The following is a 21,080-nucleotide window of genomic DNA, read 5'->3' as shown; positions in this document are numbered from 1 at the left end:
ACGTTAGGTGAATTCGGCTTAGCAATAATAAGAGTCCAATAGTCACATACTACTAGTCACATTTGTAGTCACATACTATGAATCATGGCTCAAAATGCTCACCGGAAAACTTATTTGAGATAATATACTGAAACCTCAAGGATTCTCGGGGGTGACAGCAGAAGAGGCTAAGCAATCAACTTCAAGGTAGGGAAGAGTAAAAGAGCACTGTGAATGATTCTACATTCATGTACATAGTGACAGGATCCCCCTGCATCAAGTGAATTTCCACTTCTTTTTCTTAACAAGCTGCACTGACTAAAGTATTAATATAATATCAAATAGAAATGGTTACAATAAAGTATCATTGCTTTGTTTCTCATCTGAAACAGAATCAGTAACATTTTACCTTTAGGTATGATATTTGCAAGAATACACAGAAGAACTGTACAAAAAAGATCCTCACAACCCGGATAATCACGATGGTGTGATCACTCATCTAGAGCCTGACATCCTGGAATGTGAAGACAAGTGGGCCTTAGAAAGCATCACTATGAACAAAGCTAGTGGAGGTGATGGAATTCCAGTAGAGCTATTTCAAATTCTGAAAGATGATGCTGTGAAAGTGCTACATTCAACATGCCAGCAAATTTGGAAAACTCAGCAGTGGCCACAGGACTGGAAAAGGTCAGTTTTCATTCCAATCCCAAAGAAAGGCAATGCCAAAGAATGCTCAAACTACCACACAATTGCACTCATCTCATATGCTAGTAAAGTAATGCTCAAAATTCTCCAAGCCAGGCTTAAGCAATACGTGAACTGTGAACTTCCTGATGTTCAAGCTGGTTTTAGAAAAGGCAGAGGAACCAGAGATCAAATTGCCAACATCCGCTGGATCGTGGAAAAAGCAAGAGAGTTCCAGAAAAACATCTATTTCTGCTTTATTGACTATGCCAAAGCCTTTGACTGTGTGGATCACAATAAACTATGGAAAATTCTGAGAGAGATGGGAATACCAGACCACCTGACCTGACTCTTGAGAAACCTGTATGCAGGTCAGGAAGCAAGAATTAGAACTGGACATGGACCAACAGACTGGTTCCAAATAGGAAAAGGAGTACGTCAAGGCTGTATATTGTCACCCTGCTTATTTAACTTATATGCAGAGTACATTATGAGAAATGCTGGGCTGGAAGAAGCACAAGCTGGAATCAAGATTGCTGGGAGAAATATCAATAACCTCAGATATGCAGATGACACCACACTTATGGCAGAAAGTGAAGAGGCACTAAAAAGCCTCTTGATGAAAGTGAAAGAGGAGAGTGAAAAAGTTGGCTTAAAGCTCAACATTCAGAAAACCAAGATCATGGCATCCACTCCCATCACTTCATGGGAAATAGATGGGGAAACAGTGGAAACAGCGTCAGACTTTATTTTTGGGGGGCTCCAAAATCACTGCAGATGGTGACTGCAGCCATGAAATTAAAAGATGCTTACTCCATGGAAGAAAAGTTATGACCAACCTAGATAGCATATTGAAAAGCAGAGACATTACTTTGCCAACTAAGGTCCATCTAGTTAAGGCTATGATTTTTCCAGTGGTCATGTATGGATGTGAGAGTTGGACTGTGAAAAAAGCTGAGCGCCAAAGAATTGATGCTTCTGAACTATGGTGTTGGAGAAGACTCTTGAGAGTCCCTTGGACTGCAAAGATATCCAACCAGTCCATTCTGAAGGAGATCAGCCCTGGGATTTCTTTGGAAGGAATGATGCTAAAGCTGAAACTCCAGTACTTTGGCCACCTCATGCGAAGAGTTGACTCACTAGAAAAGATTCTGATGCTGGGAGGGATTGGGGGCAGGAGGAGAAGGGGACGACTGAGGATGAGATGGCTGGATGGCATCACTGACTCGATGGACATGAGTCTGAGTGAACTCCGGGAGTTGGTGATGGACAGGGAGGCTTGGCGTGCTGCAATTCATGGGGTAGCAAAGAGTCAGACACGACTGAGCGACTGAACTGAACTGGACTGATGATATTTGCTGCAGAATACTGTTTCCCAATAGAATGGGAAAGACTAGAGAGCTCTTCAGGAAAATTATAGAAATACCAAGGAAACATTTGATGCAAAGATAGGCACAATCAAGGACAGAAATGGTATGGGCCTAACAAAAACAGAAGATATTAAGAAGAGATGACAAGAAAACAAAGAAGAAGTCTACAAAAAAGATCTTCATGACCCAGAAGTCCAGTGGACATTAGGAAGCATCACTACAAACAAAGCTAGTGGATGTGATGGAATTCCAGTTGAGTTATTTCAAATCCTAAAAGATGATGCTGTGAAAGTGCTGCATTCAAATAAGCTAACAAATTTGGAAAACTCAGCAGTGGCCATAGGACTGGAAAAGCTCACTTTTCATTTCAATCCCAAAGAAGGGTAATGCCAAAGAGTGTTCAGACTACTGCACAACTGCACCCATTTCACATGCCAGTACGGTCATGCTCAAAATCCTCCAAGCTAGTCTTCAACAGTATATGAGCTGAGAATTTCCAGATGTACAAGCTAGGTGTAGAAAAGGTGGAGGAACCAGAGATCAAATTGCCAACATCCATTGGCTCATAGAAAAAGCAAGATAATTTCAAAAAAAAACTTGCTTTATTGAATATGCTAAAGCCATTGACTGTGTGGATCACCACAAACTGTGGAAAAATCTTAAAGAGATGGGAATATGAGATCACCTTTCCTGCCTCCTGAGAAGTCTGTATGCAGGTCAAGAAGCAACAGTTAGAACTGCACATGGAATAACGGACTGGTTCCAAATCTGGAAAAGAGTACTTCAAGGCTGTATATTGCCACCCTGTTTATTTAACTTCTATGCAGAGTACATCATGTGAAATGCCAGGAAGGATGAAGTACAAGGTGGAATCAAGATTGCTGCAAGAAATATCAATCACCTCAGATATGCAGATGACACCACCTTTATGGTAGAAAGCAAACTTAAGGAACTTAAGAACCGCTTGATAAAGGTGAAAGAGGAGGGTAAAAAAGCTGGTTCAAAATTCAGCGTTCAAAAAAACTAAGATCATGGCATCCAATCCCATCACTTCATGGCAAATAGATGGGGAAAAATATGGAAACAGTGAGAGACTTTATTTTCTTGGGCTCCAAAATCACTGTGGACGGTGACAGCACACTTCCTCATTGGAAGGAAAACTGTGACAAACCTAGACAGCATATTAAAACACAGAGACGTTACTTTGCTGACGAAGGTCCACCTATTAAAAGCTATGGTTTTTCCAGTAGTCATGTATGTATGTGAGAGGTGGACCATAAAGAAAGCTGAGCACTGAAGAATTGATGCTTTTGAACAGTGGTGTTGGAGAAGACTCTTGAGAGTCCCTTGCACTGCAAGGAGATCCAACTGGTCAATTCTAAAGGAAATCAGTCCTGAATATTCATTGGAAGGCCTGATGCTGAAGCTCCAATACTTTGGCCACCTGATGGGAAGAGCCTACTCATTGGAAAAGACCCTGATGCTGGGAAAGATAGAAGGCAGGAGGAGAAGGGGACAACAGAGGATGAGATGGTTGGATGACATCACCAACTCAATGGACATGAGTTTAAGCAAGCTCTGGGAGCTGGTGAAGGACAGAGAAGCCTGGCATGCTGCAGTCCATGGGGTCACACAGAGTTGGACATGACTGAGTGACTGAACAACAACCGTTGCTTTACAATCCTTTCAAAATGTGTGCTCCGTTGTGTCCAAATCTTTTTGACCGCATGGACTATAGCCTGCCAGGCTCCTGTGCATGAGATTTTCCAGGCAAGAATACTGAGGTGGGTTGCCATTTCCCCCTCCAGGGGATCTTCCTAACCCAGGAATCAAACCCGCATCTCCTGCATCTCCTACATTGTCAATTGGAATTTTTGCCACTGCCCCGCCTGGGAAGCCCTTCATAATGTATACATATGTGATATGTACTCTTTAAATATCTTACAATTATATGTCAATTATACCTCAATAAAATAAAAAAAGAAAAAAGGAAGCAGGTGTTAATCCCATTTTACAAATGGAGGAAAAAAGAAAGATTCTATCCTAATGAATGAGGGACCCACTTTTCAGGGGTCCCTCTCAGCTATTTTCATGTCAATCAATCAATATCATATCAATCTCACACAGAGTGTCCTCAACTGTCTGTCTGAATTTCCCTGAGTGCTCTAACTCCAATACTTATGCTTTGATATGTCCCTGTTCACACAACAGTAATGAAAATAAAAATATACTTCCTTATATTCATAGATATAAATCTACCTCCTTGAAGATCTGCATCCGTCCCCTCTCAAACATGTTTGGATGTAGACGGTGTCTATTTCAAGGAGTATACACGCATGTAAATTCAGTAAGTACACATATATTTACAATAAGTTTATGAGCCATAAGTGTTTGCACTCACAAAAACTGGAGCAACTAAAATTTATCAACATTTGAAAAGTATTCAAATTTTTCACTACTAATAATTAATAAATTATAGTGTTCTAAGAAAGTATTGATAGTTTTTAGCAAGAACTTTTAAGCCAAATGGACAAAATAAAACACACCCTATAAACCAAATATACTTATGATCGGCCTCAAGAGTAATACAAACAGCAAAACTGTACAAGAATATGTTCCATTTTTCTGATTTTTCAATTCCTGTGAATTTCATGGTACATAAGGTTCATATGTTTTACTAATGGTGGTGGTTTAGTTGCTAAGTTGTGTCCAACTCTTGCGATCCCATGGACCTTTGCCCACCAGGCTCTCTGTCCATGGGATTCTCCAGGCAACAATCCTGGAGTGGGTTGCGATTACCTTCTCTGGTTTTACTAACGATTAGGCATAAATTCAATTTTCTCACACATTTTTCCTTCTGGAAATTAATAAGATACCATTTTATAGCATCCCTCCGTTCACTTTAATCATTTTAAACTTTCTAAAACAGTTCTCAGGACAGACTTGTGGTTGCCAAAGGGGAACGGGTTAGGGGAAGGATGGAGTGGGAGGCTGAGGTTAGCAGATATACCTTATATAGGAAGGACAGACAACAAGACCCTACTGTAAAGCACAAGAAACTATATCCAATATCCTGTGATAAGCCACAATGGAGAAGAATGTAAAGAATACATCTGAATGTATCTGAATCACTTTGCAGTACCGCAGAAATTAACATAGCATTGTAAATTAACTATAATACAAAGTAAAATAGAGTTCTCAGCTCTCATTTTTTACTGTCTCTACTAGTTAACAGAAAATGCCTCCAGCAACAATATGAATCTGAAAACTAAATAAGGTTATTATATGTAGTTTGAGTAGTTTAATCAAGTTTTATACATGGCTTCATTAAAACTAGCTAATAGTAGTTCACACAAATTGAATGACAAAGATGGTATTTGTCTTCTCCTTCCCAAGTCTGAGAAGGGGTTGCTTGTCATCTTTCATTCTCACTTTTAGGAAAAAGGAAAGTGCGGCCTCTATCTGGGGACTCTTGCCATCCACAGAGGTGGATGGTGCAGCCTCAGTGTCTGCAGCCGCTGGGAACCAAGGCAGCCTCATGGAGAGGGTGAGGGACAGTGGGAGCTCCTGGCCCCTTACCAGTCCGCACCCTTGCCCAGGCTTGAGACGTGTGGACCGGTAATGCAAGGATGGCAAAACTGCAGGGAAGTGTGGAATGAGGGTCTAATTTCAGCTCCAGTGTTCAATCCTACCATGGCTCTGGTTCCTGAGCCATTCAGACTGAGGTTCTCATATGGAAGATACTGAAATCCTTCTACTTAAGAGCACATTCCGGGTATAGAGCAACTGCTTTGTCATTGTTTTTCTTTCTCATCTATAGTCTTTTTGTTCTATGATCCATTCTGTACAACTTCTTTCATGATCTTTACTTCTACACTTTTGACAGAGAATTATCATTGTCCAGGCTTCAAACAACCCATGAATTATTAATAAAAAATTGTATCAACCTCACAAGAGCACTTCAGCACATTTTAGGTCACTGAGACCTTTTACAAACTTCATTTATTGTATTGTGGTGCAACTTTTTACTGCACACTATGGTTTCAGATGGCCACTCAGAAAAAATGAATAAAGAGCCAATGGTTGCAGGAGAGTAAACAGACTTTCCCAAAAGAAGCTATGCAGGGTCTTTCAGTATATATATGAAATCTGCATACACAATATTTGGTGAGTATACAACAATACTTTTTAAAACTATTTGACCTTTTGGATAGGACTGTATGCATCCATTTGAGCTACTTACTAAAACACTAAGAAAGGGTGTATGTCCCAGAAATACCCTCTGAAACCATTAACCCAAGCTCATGAGAAAGAGAAGTGTGGCTGGTATGTCAGAATGAAGGAAGGGGATCCTGAAAGGTCCCAAAATCTATGCAATCATCATAAAATATCTGAATAACTGGTCTCTGAAGAAGAGTGATTCATTCAGGTCCATCCACTTCAGGCTTTAAATGAATTCGGGCTTATAATAAACTACAGTTCAAAACTAAGCTGTATCATCCTAAGCCATTTCCAACCAACTGCAGTAATAGATAAATCTAGAACTTTACAGATGTGTTAAAAGAAAAAACATTGCAAAAAGTGACTACAAAGTAATTTTATAAATGGAATTCCTAGTGTTCAATCAACTGACATGATATAGTGAAGAAATACAGGCTTTGGAACCTGACAAAGATTCAAACCCAGTGTTTTTACCAGGTATTTGACCTAGAAAAAATATTATTCACTTTCTTTCCTCAAGGGTCTCTAGTGGCTCAGACGGTAAAGCATCTGTCTACAATGTGGGAGACCCGGCTTCGATCCCTGGGTTGGGAAGATCCCCTGGAGAAGGAAATGGCAATCCACTCTAGGACTATTGCCTGGAAAATCCCATGGACAGAGGAGCCTGGTAGGCTACAGCCCATGGGCTCGCAAAGAGTCAGACACGACTGAGCAACTTCCCTTTCACTATCTTTCCTCATATGAAAAGTGAAATAACAGAATTTTCTTTGTAGAACTGTTAAGAATTCGGACATTATGTAAAGGCTTTACCAGACTTTGCTGATAAACAGTGGTTGGTGCCTAAAGTCCATCAACAGATTCAATGGATAAAGAACATGTGGTACATACATACAATAAAATATTACTCAGCCATAAAAAAGTATGAATTAATGCCGTCTGTGGAAACATGGATGGACATAGAGATTATTATACCAAGTGAAGTCAGTCAGACAAAGACAAATATCATATGATATCACTTATATGTGGAATCTAAACAATGGCACAAATAAACTTATTTATGAAACAGAAACAGACTCACAAAAAGAGAACAGATTTGTGGTTGTCAAGGGGGGTGGTGGAGGGATGGAGTAGGAGTTTGGGGTGAGCAGGCTTAAACTCATAAATACAGAGCAGACAAACAAGGGCATGCTATATAGCAAGGGGAACTATACTCACTCTCCTGGGACAAACTCTGATGGAAAAGAATACAAAAAAGAATGCGTGAGTGAGTGGAAGTTGCTCAGTCATGTCCGACTCTTTGTGACCCCATGGACTATACAGTCCATGGAATTCTCCAGGTCAGAACACTGGAGTGGGTAGCCTTTCCCTTCTCCAGGGGATCTTCCCAACCCAGGGATCGAACCCAGGTCTCCTGCACTGCAGGCGGATTCTTTACCAGCTGAGCCACAAGGGAAGACCACAAGAATGTATACATATATGTATAACTGAGTCACTTTGCTGTACACAACATTGTAAATCAATTATACTCCAATAAAATAAAATTTTTAAAAAAAGAGTGGTTGGTAGTATCATCATTATCATCATCATATAAGTTTCTAAACTCCTGTTAATAATATTCTATTAACAGTTAACATATATCTCTGACGTATTCTTAAATTTCAATATAGTCTTAAATTTGCCCTATGCAATAAGTTAGTTGCAAATTTAGTGCAGGTAAGCTAAAATAATACTCCTGCCCCTAAATAATGCTTTTTTAAAAAATTAAATGACTGACATTCTATCTAACAAGTTATCATTATGGCATTCCCATCAAAAGGTCTATATACATGCTTTCAAGAGCAAATAGATTTAAGAGATCCAGCTTTCCAGAGATGAGTGTTTATGCAAGCTTCTGTTCCATTTATTTTAACTCAAGTTTTCCTTCCAGTATTTTCTAGAGCATACATTCAGCAGAATTATATTAATTTAAATATTAAAAAGCTTTTCATACAGGAATGGAAACTAAGTGATACCAGACATTCGTGAGTGAATGCCTGAATCACTCCATCTGTTTCTCCATGGGTCCTGCATATGCCTTTTAAACCCATCCCTAAAACCTGGGCAAAGAGAATTCCAAATTGCCCTCAGCTTTTATCTGTGACTGGGTCCACAGCTCCATGTAGAATGCAAGGCTTGAAATGTGGCATAACGTTTAAAATTCAGAGAAGCCTTAGCCCTTAAATAAAAATTCTCAAAAAGTAGAAATTGTGTCTAACTAAAATAAGGTTCATATTTTGACTCCAACATTCAGCTACAATTTGTTTCTATTTCACAGTGAAACAGAGATCAAGGAAAGAATTTTAAAAGTGGATGCCAGACTCTGCACACCCAGTGGGTCACAGATGTACAAACACAGTGACAGAGAGACCCTCTACTTCCTTCAGGATCCAAAATCACTTGGAAGGAAACCTCAGGAGGAAAGATGTCTGACAGATACATTTCTCTGGGGCTTCCTGCCTCCTTGCTTGCCAAGCTTCCCAGACTCCACCAGTTGTTAATAAAGTTCACTGAAAAGACTTTCTGAAAGGCTAATTTCACAGGGTGAAGCATAATTAAAGGTATTTTTTCTGTAGCTGAAGTTTCCCTTCACGCACACTTCCCTACTTCACAAATCCAGGGAAGCATAACTTGGAAAGTAACAAGCGTAAGGAGACATCTGATGCTCTATCAGTGGGACACTCAGCACCACCACTGAATCCAAGACCCGGGCCCACAGCTCACACACTGCAACAGAGAAGCTGTTTCACCCTGAGGGTATCATTATACCCCGCCGCGTCTCTATTCCTTCTCTTGTAAAGTGGGATGACAAGGAGATGTGTATCGTACACCGTGTGAACTGGCCCAGTAAAAACCTAGACATGGAAAGTGAACGAAAAGCTAGATTCTACTCCTTCTGACCTTTATATGATAGCCATGAAAGAAAAAAATATAGATGTTCAAACTTCCAAAATGAATACATGAATTCTAAAACATTCTAGTCCAATATAAAAAAATGGATTGAAAGCTACTTATTCTTGTTTATAAAAATAATATCTTTGATATAATTAAACACAGATCTTTTTTGCCAGTCATAAAGTCAGTGAACTTGGCTAAAGCTACCTGAGTTTACACTATTGCTGGATTTTTAGCACCTACAAACTATTTTATTCTGTAAATATTTACCAAAATCTAAGTATTTAAATCTTCTGGATAATAGAAAAGGAAAATGTAGTTTCATCTTTCAGAAAATCTCAGTCTAGCAGTCCAAATATTACAAATTTACTAGAGAGATATTTCTATTTGATCTTTGGTGGGGAACAGAGCTTTGATGCAGAAAACAATCGTGAGTTCACTGAGTGCTACTTAAGAGTTGGGGTTGGCAGGGGCGGAAATGAAGGACACAGAGAAAGACATTTAAGGAAAGTTTTACCACTAGTAGAAAGAAAGTGAGTATCCGTCTTCAAATCAAGGGTGAAAAAGATAATGAAACAGTTTATAAGATTAGGGGCCTTTATTATTTTTTCTTGTAAAAGAATAAATAGATGTATGAAAGATGAGCTAATTTTTAAGATTTAAAAAAAAGGGAAGATAAACTGGATGTCTGAGGCAGCTAAGGATATGAGGAAGAATGCAAATCCTGTTTAAGGCATTCATCTGTTTTTATCTTTTAAGTGCAGTCTTGACAAAATAAAACATTTCCAGAGGTTAATATGGCTCATCTGCGTAGCAGTCGATTTGAATCTCCTACTCAGTCTAACAATTGTGAGACCAGGACAGCATGCTCATGCGTTGATTTTACTGTGAGGTCTTCAAGCAGGCTGGACAATCACTTTCAGATCAGAATTTCTGCTAAAATGATATTCTCCACATATATGAATTTGCTTGATCTCTTTTAAATACTATCTGCTCCATAAGCATAACACATCAAATTATATGTCTGCACAGTCTAGCCCCCTGGTTGACGAGCGAAAATCAAAAGAAATAAAAATAAAAGCTAAGCTTAGGGGAGGAAAATGAAGAAAGGAGAGAGGGTCAGGGAAAGTTGCAGCCCAGAGTGAATAAGCAGAAAGGAAGCCAGAAGACTTGGAGGAGCTCAGAGCTAATGAAAAAAACAAGAACACTGGGTTGGGGGAGGGAAGGATGAGAAAGCCAGCTGGAAGGAGAGAAAGCAAGCAAGAGGGAAGCCAGCAGAAATCCAAAGGCAGAAAGTCCTGGAGACGGAAGGGAACAGGAAATTTATTGGAAACCAAGTTGTTTTTCCTTTTGTATCCAATGCAATTCTATTCCAGGCAGAACTCTATTCTCACCCTCAGAGAGGAGAAAAGGGAAGTCAACACTCATAGGAGTCCACGGGCTGGAGCCAGGAGCTCTCCAAAGACAGATTGGAGGAAACACGAGCCAACAGCAGACCCTCTAAAGCAGGGACTGGGACATAGGAGGCTCAGCATCACCCAGCCCAGCATTTCCCCAAAGACAGCTGAAGCAAAGAACAGCGAGAGCTGCTACTGATCAGAATTCCTAGCACATTTAATAAACGCCTCCGTCGACTCCTCTCACCAGCAAGGTCAGGAAACACTGGTAGACTGTGAAAACCGAGGGCTCTGGAACCTCACCTGCCTGAATTCACCTCCGAGATCACTAACTATTGATCATGAGCAAGTCATTCAACCTGGGTCTCAGTTACTGTGTCTACAAGGATTGTTACGAGGATTAAGTGAGTTATTGCATGTCACGTAGTTAGGCAGTGTCCAGAGCCTATTAAATATGAATCAGGAATGAATCCAGGCAAAGCAAAAGACAAGATTGTAAAGACGAGGTTAATAAGAAGAAATTACTGTTACCAACTTCACACATTAAGTGAAAATATCCAAAATAATCTTACCTCAATAGAGATCAAATATAATAAAGGAACTATCCACTTAATCACTCATTCAGTCACTCATTTAACAAATTTGTTGAACTACATCATACATAAAAGGCAGTAAATAATAGCGTACTGTTTCTCTAAAGACAGATATTTAAGTTAGGCATAATAATAATTTTCATGTTTAAAAAATATTGTCTGTATCTTTCCCAATTTTTAGAGTGAAAATCAGTATAAGTCGGTTTCTCTTTAAAATCTTATTTTTTCATGATGCAGACAACTCTTTATTCATTTTTTAAACTTTAAATTGTTTTTCTATACAAACTTTATAAGATGAATAAGCTCTAGGAATCTAAGATATAGCCTCATGATAGTTAATAATATTATATTATAGGCTTGCAAGTTGTTAAGAGGGTACATCTTAAACAATCTCAACACAAAAAAAGTAATGGTGATTTCTTTTAATTAATTAAATGATGGCAACCCACTCCAGTACTCTTGCCTGGAAAATCCCATGAACGGAGAGCCTGGTAGGCTGCAGTCCATGGGGTCGCTAAGAGTCGGACACAACTGAGCAACTTCACTTTCACTTTTCACTTTCATGCATTGGAGAAGAACATGGCAACCCACTCCAGTATTCTTGCCTGGAGAATCCCAGGGACAGAGGAGCCTAGTGGGCTGCCGTCTAGAGGGTCGCACAGAGTTGGACACGACTGAAGCGACTTAGCAGCAGCAGATATTAGGCAAAACTATGGTAATCATTTTGTAATATAGCATATCAAATCTGAACACCTTAAACTTATAATGTTTGATGTCAACTATATCTCAATAAAGCAGGAAAAATAAATATATAAATTAATAATGTCAATAGTTTGCATATTATCTGGAATGTAACTACTTCAAAAGCTTTGTAACATGGTTCAGTTCAGTTCAGTCGCTCAGTCGTGTCCCACTCTTTGCGACCCCATGAATTGCAGCACGCCAGGCCTCCCTGTCCATCACCATCTCCCGGAGTTCACTCAGACTCACGTCCATCGAGTCCGTGATGCCATCCAGCCATCTCATCCTCAGTCGTCCCCTTCTTCTCCTTCCCCTAATCCCTCCCAGCATCAGAGTCTTTTCCAATGAGTCAACTCTTCATATGAGGTGGCCAAAGTACTGGTTACATGGTAAATGAATATATATTTTACAATTCAAATTATATTGCAAAATGAGTGCTTTTTATATTTCCATTGTCTTATTATTAATCTTTCAATTAGCTTGTTCAGAACAAACTTCTCACTGAGAACCAGAAAATCTGGTGAGAGTGCGTGCTAAGTCTCTTCAGTTTTGTTCGACTCTTTGCCACCAGGCTCTACTGTCCATGGAATCTTCCAGACAAGAATACTGGAGTGGGCTGCCATTCCCTTCTCCAGGGGATCTTCCTGACTCAGGGACCGGACCTGTGTCTCCTGAGGCTCCTGCACTGCAGGTGGATTTTCCTGCTGAGCCACCAGGGAAGCCAGAAAATCTGGTGAAAATGAGTGAAAAACTCCTTTTGATAGCCTTAGGGGTTTCTGAGGGTAGATTCACTTCAGTGGCCCAGATACCATGCAGAAGAAAAACATGAAGTGATTAAGGCTAATTTTCAGCATGACTTTCCCCCTTGGGGCATTCGCCAATTCTAATGTACTTAGGTGAAAAGCTAGGATGAGCATCAGAGCTCCCAGGAGCCTGAGAGTTTGAGGAGGAAATATTTTTGAGTTCAGATCCCAGAAAGGAGAAGACATTCTGGCAAACACTGTAGGGTTTTAGTCAGAACCCTGAAGGATGACAAGATAAAAATTAGGATGACAAGAAAAGAGAAGCCCTCACAAATGAAGTAGGTCCAGCCTCGAATCAGCTAAATATATGACTGCCTTAAGATAAGCTACCCTTGTGACTGAACAACAACAAAAGCACTAATTGCCTGCTAGAAGCAAAAGATAATTCTTCCTGACCTCACACCCATCAGAACTGTTGTTCAGTTGCTCAGTCATGTCCAGCTCTTTGCGACCCCATGGACTGCAGCCTGCCCCGACCTTTACTCTCTCTTGGAGTTTGTTCAAACTCACGTCCATTGAGTTGATGATACCATCCAACCATCTCATCCTTTGTCACCCCCTTCTCCTCCTGCCTTTAATCTTTCCCAGCATCAGGGTCTTTTCCAGTGAGTCACCTTTTGCACCAGGTGCTCAAGTGAAGCTTCAGCTTCAGCATCAGTCCTTCCAATCAATATTCAATGTTGATTTCCTTTAGGATTGACTGGTTTGACCTCCATGCTGTCCAAGGGACTCTCAAGAGTCTTCTCCAGCAGCATAGTTCACAAGCATCAATTCTTCAGTGCTCAGCCTTCTTTATGGTCCAGCTCTCACATCTGTACATTACTACTGGAAAAACCATAGCTTTGACTATACAGACTTTTGTCAGCAAACTGATGTCTCTGCTTTTTAATACACTGTCTATGTTTGTCATAGCTTTTCTTTCAAGGAGCAAGTGTCTTTTAATTTCATGGCTGCAGTCACTGTCCACAGTGATTTTGGAGCCCAAGAAAATAAAGTCTCTCACTGTTTCCTTTTTTTCCTACATCTATTTGCCATGAAGTGATGGGACTGGATGCCATAATCTTAGTTTTCTGAATGTTGAGTTTTAAGCTAGCTTTTTTACTCTCCTCTTTCACCTTCATCAAGAGGCTATTTAGTTCCTCTTCGCTTTCTGCCAGAGGGTGGTGTCATCTGCATACCTGAGGTTATTGGTATTTCTCCAGGCACCCATCAGAATGACTATTATCAAAATGACAAGAAATAAGTGTTGGTGTTGTTGGTGAGGATGTGGAGAAAAGGGAAAGCTTGTGCATTGTTGATGAAAATGTGAATTGGTGCAGCCACTATAGAACACATTTCTGAGTATGAAGGTTCCTCAAAAGGTGAGAAATAAGACTATCATATGATTCAACAATTCTACTTCTAAGTGTTTATCTCAAGGATAGGAAATCACTGTCTCAAATAGATATCTTCACTCCCATGTTCACTGCAGCATTATTTACAATAGCCAAGAGATGAAAACCACCCCAGTGTCTACTGATAAATGAAGAAAATGTGCTATATATTTATACAAAGGCACATTATTCAATCATAAAAAGAAGGAAACCATGCAATTTGCTACCAGATGGGACCTAACGACATTATGTTAAGCAAAATAAGTCAGACAGAGAAAGACAAATACTGTACTATTTCACTTACATGTAGAATCTTAAATAAAGAGAGAGAGAGAGAAAACAGGCTTGTGGTTTCCAAAGGCAGTTTATAGAGGGTGAGCAAAAAGAGGTGGAGAAACAGTCAATCTTTTCTGGAGAAGGACAGTATGACTGAAAGCCTCAAATTTCATCTATAATATTTTCATAACAGGTGTCTAACTTAAACTGAAAAGCTAGTAGGCTTTCCAAGAGGGAAGATAAATGAAAGAGACACACTGAAGATTTGAATATTGGAATGATCAGAGATGAAACTTGAAATAATTGATAAACATTCAAGAATTCTTGATAAGATGGAGAACTGTGGCAGAGAACTAAAAATTGGTTTCAAAAACAAGGTAGAAATGTAGTAATTCAAAAATATAACTAAAAATTAAGGATGCAAATTAAATTAGCAGCAAATTCATTTCAGTTCAGTTGCTCAGTCATGTCCGACTCTTTGCGACCCCATGAACTGCAGCACGCCAGGCCTCCCTGTCCATCACCAACTTCTGGAGTTCACTCAGACTCACATCCAGCAGCAAATTAGACAAAGCTAAATTGGGAATTAGTGAAACGGAATATACTTGAGAAAAATATTCAGATCGACAATGGTAAGAAAAGATGAAAAATACAAAAGTGAGTATAAGAAACCAATGGGGCACAACAAAATGTTCTAAGATCCTTCAAACTGTAGGTCTAAGTTGGAGCTGGGGGTAAAAAAGAAATGAGTAATATTTGAAAACAACTGGTTGAAAATTTCCCAAAACACACAGAAACCAACAAGCATCAAGTCATAGACCCAAGAAGCACTATGAACCACTATCAGATATGAAGAAAACTATCTCTAGACACATCATAGTCATACTGTTGGAAACCAAAGATAACAAGAAAAGAACTGAAGATAGGTTATCATCAAAGGTCCAAAAATAAAGCCAACAGTTCACTTCTCTCTTATTTGTCCCTGGTTTCCATTTATCTATTGAGAAATCTGCATTTTGTATGGTTCCCATGTCATGTATCCTAACTCTTTATATGGAACATATATTTAAACTCAATATTCATTATATTTATGCATATTGTATGCATGTATACATAAATTTAATTTCAAGCAAATAAGAACCAAAAGTATCACCACCAGACTTTTATTAAAGAAAATATTAAAGCAAACACTTTAGGGTGAAGGGGAATAATTCCAGATGAAGGGATGGATCTTTAGAAAGTAATGAAGAGCAAGGAAATGGGAAATACATGCATAAATGTAAATGTACATTGACTGTATAAGTATATATTACAAATATAGCATGTACAGGATGAATACATATAATATATGAAGGCACTAACAGGAGTTACATTTTTAAAATAGAACTAATTTATGTGATATTTTAATAAGTCAAGTTCGCATGTTGACACCTTGCAGGTAGCAACTAACAGGACTGTAGAAACAGTATGCCATGGGCTATCTTCGTGGAGGTCCCCTGTGGTTTCCTGCTTCAAGCATGCTTGGACTGCCCCTGGTGATCCTGTCCGGCCCGCCCCTCGAACCAGCCCTGGCCAACCTCACTGCCCCTCCGCGCCTCCGAGTCCCCTGTCCCTCCAGGGTTCCCCTGCCCCTCCGTCTCCCCCCGCCCCTCCAGCGCGGCTCAGCCCACAGGGCCTTTCCGGCTGGCCTCTGGGTGGGCCACGCCGCCTCTCCTTGCCAGTGCACAGAACAGCCACCAGGACCGAGACGGCCGTGACCGCCAGAGCAACCTGGAGCGCTAGGCCTCCTATGTCTGCCTATCCGTGTCTTACTCTGTGGATGGCAGTTATGTGGCTTTGAAAGGCTTTGCCAGCTTTCACCAGTCTCGTGGGGAGAGGGAACATGCTGAGAGATGGACGAAGCTGCAGAACTAAGGAGGTGGCAGAACCGTCCTTCGGGATATCAGGAAACCGGACCCTGATGACAGCAAGAATGGGCTGAATGCAGGGGAATGTGCCCTACACCTGGAAAAAAGTGTCAGTCAGCCACTACTGGAGCTGCACACACCGGCCACTGACAAAAAATGACCCCCATTTGTGTGACTTCGACACTCACTGCCTGAAAGAGTAGGTGAAATCCATCAAAGAACTGGGTGAGCATGGAACCAACCTGTGCAAGATGGGGGCCCCCGAGCCTGGCATGGCAGAGTACCCGTTGATAAACACACCCAGGGAAACACTGTAAGGATAATGAGAGCAAGAGCTAAGCCTTAGGCTGGCTCCCTGGTCACCAAGACAGTGCATGCATGTTTGGATTACCTCCACCTTCTCTGTAAGTTGTACTAAAACATCTACTTAGGTTATTTTCTTAGTGCCATGCCTACAAATAAATTGATCCCCCCCCTCCACAAAAAAACCCCAGTATATAACCACCAAGCTAATGCAGGGGAAAAATGAATTTTAAAAATTACGTAATTTCAAAGAAGTCATAAAACAAGTAAAAAGGGTGATGTAAAGGGCCAAATAACACCTGAGTCAAACAGAAAACAAGCAGTGGGATAGGCTGGTAGCTTTTTTTTTTTTGGGGGGGGGGGTTTTGTTTTTTTTTTTTTTTTGACAATTCCTCCCCACTGACCCTAAGGTGTTTATTAACAGCTGCGCACTGTTAACCAAAAAGTATACAGTCACTTTAATCTTTTCACTAAATTTAAACAAAAATATTATATATTCAGGTTAAACTCAAGAGATCCTTTAACACTAAATACTTTACTTGGAATCTTAATTTTCACTCACAGCAAATGTAACTTAAAGGATCAGGATAAAATGTAAAATAACTATAAACTCAATCTCATATAATTTACAATTGTGTCTTTAAAAAACAAAACAAACATATTTAAAATACTATTTATGATAGAATTTAGACCATTGGAAATTTTATTGCTGTGATAGGGTAATTAGTATATAAAGAGACTTACTGCTTAAGTGAAGTCGCTCAGTCGTGTCCAACTCTTTGTGACCCCATGGGCAGTAGCCTGCACCAGGCTCCTCCGTCCATGGGATTTTCTAGGCAAGAGTACTGGAGTGGGCTGCCATTTCCTTCTCCAACTTACTGCTTAAGTCTCTTTATTAATATAGAAATAAATTTAGTTACTGAATCAAGTACTATTTTACAAGGACACTTCATTTTAATCAAAACTTGAAACCACCAGTTAAGCCAGCTTCATCATATCCATTTTAACTGAGACGAATAACAAAAAATAAAATAGACCCTAAGCAATAGCTTGAACCACAGAAGGATCAGTTTTGACCTCCTGGAATTCTTCTGAGAAACCTATTAAGGAATTCTTCTGAGAAACCAATGCCATTACCAAAAAAGAGAAACAAAAAGAGAGAGAGAGATCTAAAGAATTTTATAATGTTGAGCTGTTGTATTGAAAGCCTTTCATGCACATTGACTCATTTTATATTTGGTAATAAATTGCTAAGCTCCAAAAGAGTGTATTTGTACTTACACACAAATACAATATTTTATTTTATCTTAATAATTTATTGGTAGCAGAAAAGAGTCTAGGTTTTGAATCTTCTATTGACTAGCACAGATTCTTCCAAAACAGAGCACTCTGTCTGTCCCAGCTGTAACCAAATTATTTCAAAACTTAGGGGCCCTACCCATGATTCCCTCTACCATAGCTAGCAGTGGAGAAATAGTTAAGCTCATTTAACAACCTCCAGAATCAATTTTCAACTCTTTCCCCATGAAAGTATGACTAAATTTGATCAGATGAAAAGATAATATACAACCTAAATGTCCATCAACATGTGACTGGATAGAGAAGATATGGTATGCATACATATATATACACACACATACGTATGATGGAGTATTACTCAGCCAAAAAACGAATGATAATGTCATTTGCAGCAACACAGATGTAACTAGAGAATCATACTAAGTGAAGAATTAATAAGTCAAAGAGACAAATATCATATGATATATCACTATATGTAGAATTTAAAGAATGATAAAAATGAAATTATTTACAAAACAGAAATAGACTGATAGACATAGGAAACAATTTTACAAATACCAAAGGAAAAGGTGGGAGGCATAAATTAGGAACTTGGAGTTAACAGATATACACTACTATACATAAAATAGATAAACAAGGTCCTACTGTATAGCATAGAAGCTATAGTCAGTATCTTGTAATAACCTACAATGGAAAAGAATACAAAAAAGAATATGTATGTATAACTGAATCACTTTTCTGCACACTTGTAAGTAAAACATTATAAATTATAGTTCAATTTTAAAAAGGTAAAAAACGAACAGTAATAATATCCACCTATCAGCACTAAGACCAAACTTTACTGACATCTGTCTTAACTGTCATCACGTTGGAATTCACATAAAAAAGATTCGCATTCTACTACAATGTGCCAGTCATTGTCTTGGACCCTGAAAAGTGCTAAGAAGGAGTTCATGGTCCCCATATACTTCAGATGGTTATGCCCTAGAAGAGTAAACCTCTATTCTTTTGTTCATTCAGGAGAAATTAATTGGCCATCAAAAACTAACTGGACATTTTATTCATTGCTGAGAATTTTGCGGTGGAAATTTTCCTCACTTTTATGATGCTTACAGTCAGGTAGGGAATTAAACATAAAATGGTAACAAAAATAAATATAGTAATTCATTTATATATAGTGAACAGTGCACTGTGAAATGTAAGGTAACAGGAAATGCTTGGCTTGAGAGTCTGAGAAAGTAAAATCTGAGTTAAGATCTCAAGGTTAATTAGTTGAAAAGAATCTTTCTATCAGAAAGGTAAATAGATAAAGGCCCTGTTTCCAGAGGAAAGATGACTGGAAAACTCCAAGAAGGACACAGTGGCAAGGATAAGAAGACATGGCTTAAGACAACACTGCACAGATGTTATGAAAATATCCTCTGAGCCTTCCAAGAATACATTAAAGGTTTTGCTTGCTATTCACTCTTAAAAGCAATGAGAATTCACAGAAGGTTGTGAAACAGGAGAACAGCATGATACCATCTGAAATAGAGAACATCTCTAAACTAGCTGTAGAAACAGTGGGTTGAAGGATCACAAGACGCCAGAAGTGCACTGGAAAGAAAATGCCACTTTAAAATCCATAGCAGCAGTAAGTTGGAAAAGCAGATGGATCTGAGAGAAATTCAAGAGGTAAAACTGCAGGGCTTAAGTGACACCCTGGATATGACAGAAAGAAGGAAATGGGCTCTTGGTTTGCGCTTCCAGGGCAGAATGAATTGCAATAGCATTCCCCGGTGTTAGGAAATCTCGAGAAGGGCTGCAGTTGGGAGAGGAAGAATGTGAATCTGATTTTGCAAATGTTGAGTCTGAACTGCTTTGGAGATACTCACGCGATGTCAGGTGAGCAGATGGACATCTGGACTGGAGTTTAAGAGACAAAAGGGACTACAAGTCTGGAAAATACAGATATACTAATAGTGTCAGAAACTGTGAATGTGGGTTAAAAGTCTTGAGAATCTGATATTTACCAAACAGACAGAGGCCACTGAGCCAGTCTGGTTCCAGCCTGAGGAATCCAGAGCAGTAGGGCTAAAAGCAGCAAAGATGTTAAACAGAGAAGCCAGGGAAGGAGGTAAATTGCAGAGTGAAGTTTCAGGTATCACTGGGAATTCAACAGGACGAGACCTACATTACAATTCCACAACATTGGAACCACAACAGAATTATGCAGAAAGTGCCACAAGAGCACAGAAAAAGGATACTGACTTTAGAAAGAGAATAGAGTTGATCAAAAGAAGTCATCTTTAAGCTGTGTCTGAGGAACGAATAGGAGTTTCTCAAGCAAATCAGTCCAGGGATAAAAAGGTAATGTTTAGAGAAGGTACAGCAAGTTCTCAAAAAGGAAACAAAACATCTTCATTAGGCTGATGAATATCCCCAAACCCTATTTCCTACATTCCTAGATCAGCCATTCTGGTCATTTTCAATCACCCTGCTTTCACATTCAGGGCAAAGTAGGCATCCTGGCAGTCTAGCCTCTGTGACAGTCCCCGAACCCACAAAGTCAGAATATGGGGTGGGAGAAGAGAAAAATAACACGGCAACAGAAGTCATACAAAGTCTCATACTTTTTCACTGTAACGTAAGGATTTCTGATTCTGTAACAGAGTAAATATGAAGGTTTAAAGTTATAATACAAAGATCAAAGGAGAAGACAAAAAACAATTGAATAGAAGACATACAAACATATGGGAAGATAAAGACTAATTTTCCTTCTCTTGCACTGTCAGTAAAAGGCTTTCAGTTAGATGACCTCCACCATCTTTCAGGTAATGAGGAGAAAGCTTTGAAAGAATCCACAAATGCTGAACTCCAATCTGTAGAACTAAGGTTACAATTCACAAGGTGATACATTGAAGACACACTGGATGTAAAACCATAGGAAAAACGGAGCCTAATATCAGTATTAGAATAGTTGATTGGTTGATCCATGTCCATGTATCAACACTACAATATTTTTTTAAAGAAAAAAAAAAAGGCACAAACTCAAATTATGCTTACCCGCTAAACTGTTATATTTAACACAAGTTTTTTATTTTGTACATAGACGTATAAAGAATAAATAATTTTGCATCCAGCAAAATTTGAAAAATTAATAGCTAAACTCTCACAGTCTCCTTTCCTTTTCCCACGTGTTAACATTCACTTAACAACTACCA

At 39.3% G+C, this 21,080-nt stretch overlaps 1 protein-coding gene across 1 annotated transcript in view; it reads right to left on the bottom strand.

The window, feature by feature from the left end:
* The window catches only part of HMGCLL1 (3-hydroxy-3-methylglutaryl-CoA lyase like 1), a 194,720-nt gene that overhangs the window by 172,758 nt on the left and 882 nt on the right, over positions 1-21,080 (bottom strand). The gene's annotated exons all lie outside the window — the stretch shown is intronic.

Source organism: Ovis aries, chromosome 20 (genome assembly GCF_016772045.2).
Source record: "Ovis aries strain OAR_USU_Benz2616 breed Rambouillet chromosome 20, ARS-UI_Ramb_v3.0, whole genome shotgun sequence".
In the NCBI taxonomy this organism is placed as follows: Eukaryota; Metazoa; Chordata; class Mammalia; order Artiodactyla; family Bovidae; genus Ovis; species Ovis aries.
The sequence above is the reverse complement of the archived record's forward strand: the minus strand, read 5'-3'. Positions and strand labels throughout refer to the sequence as shown.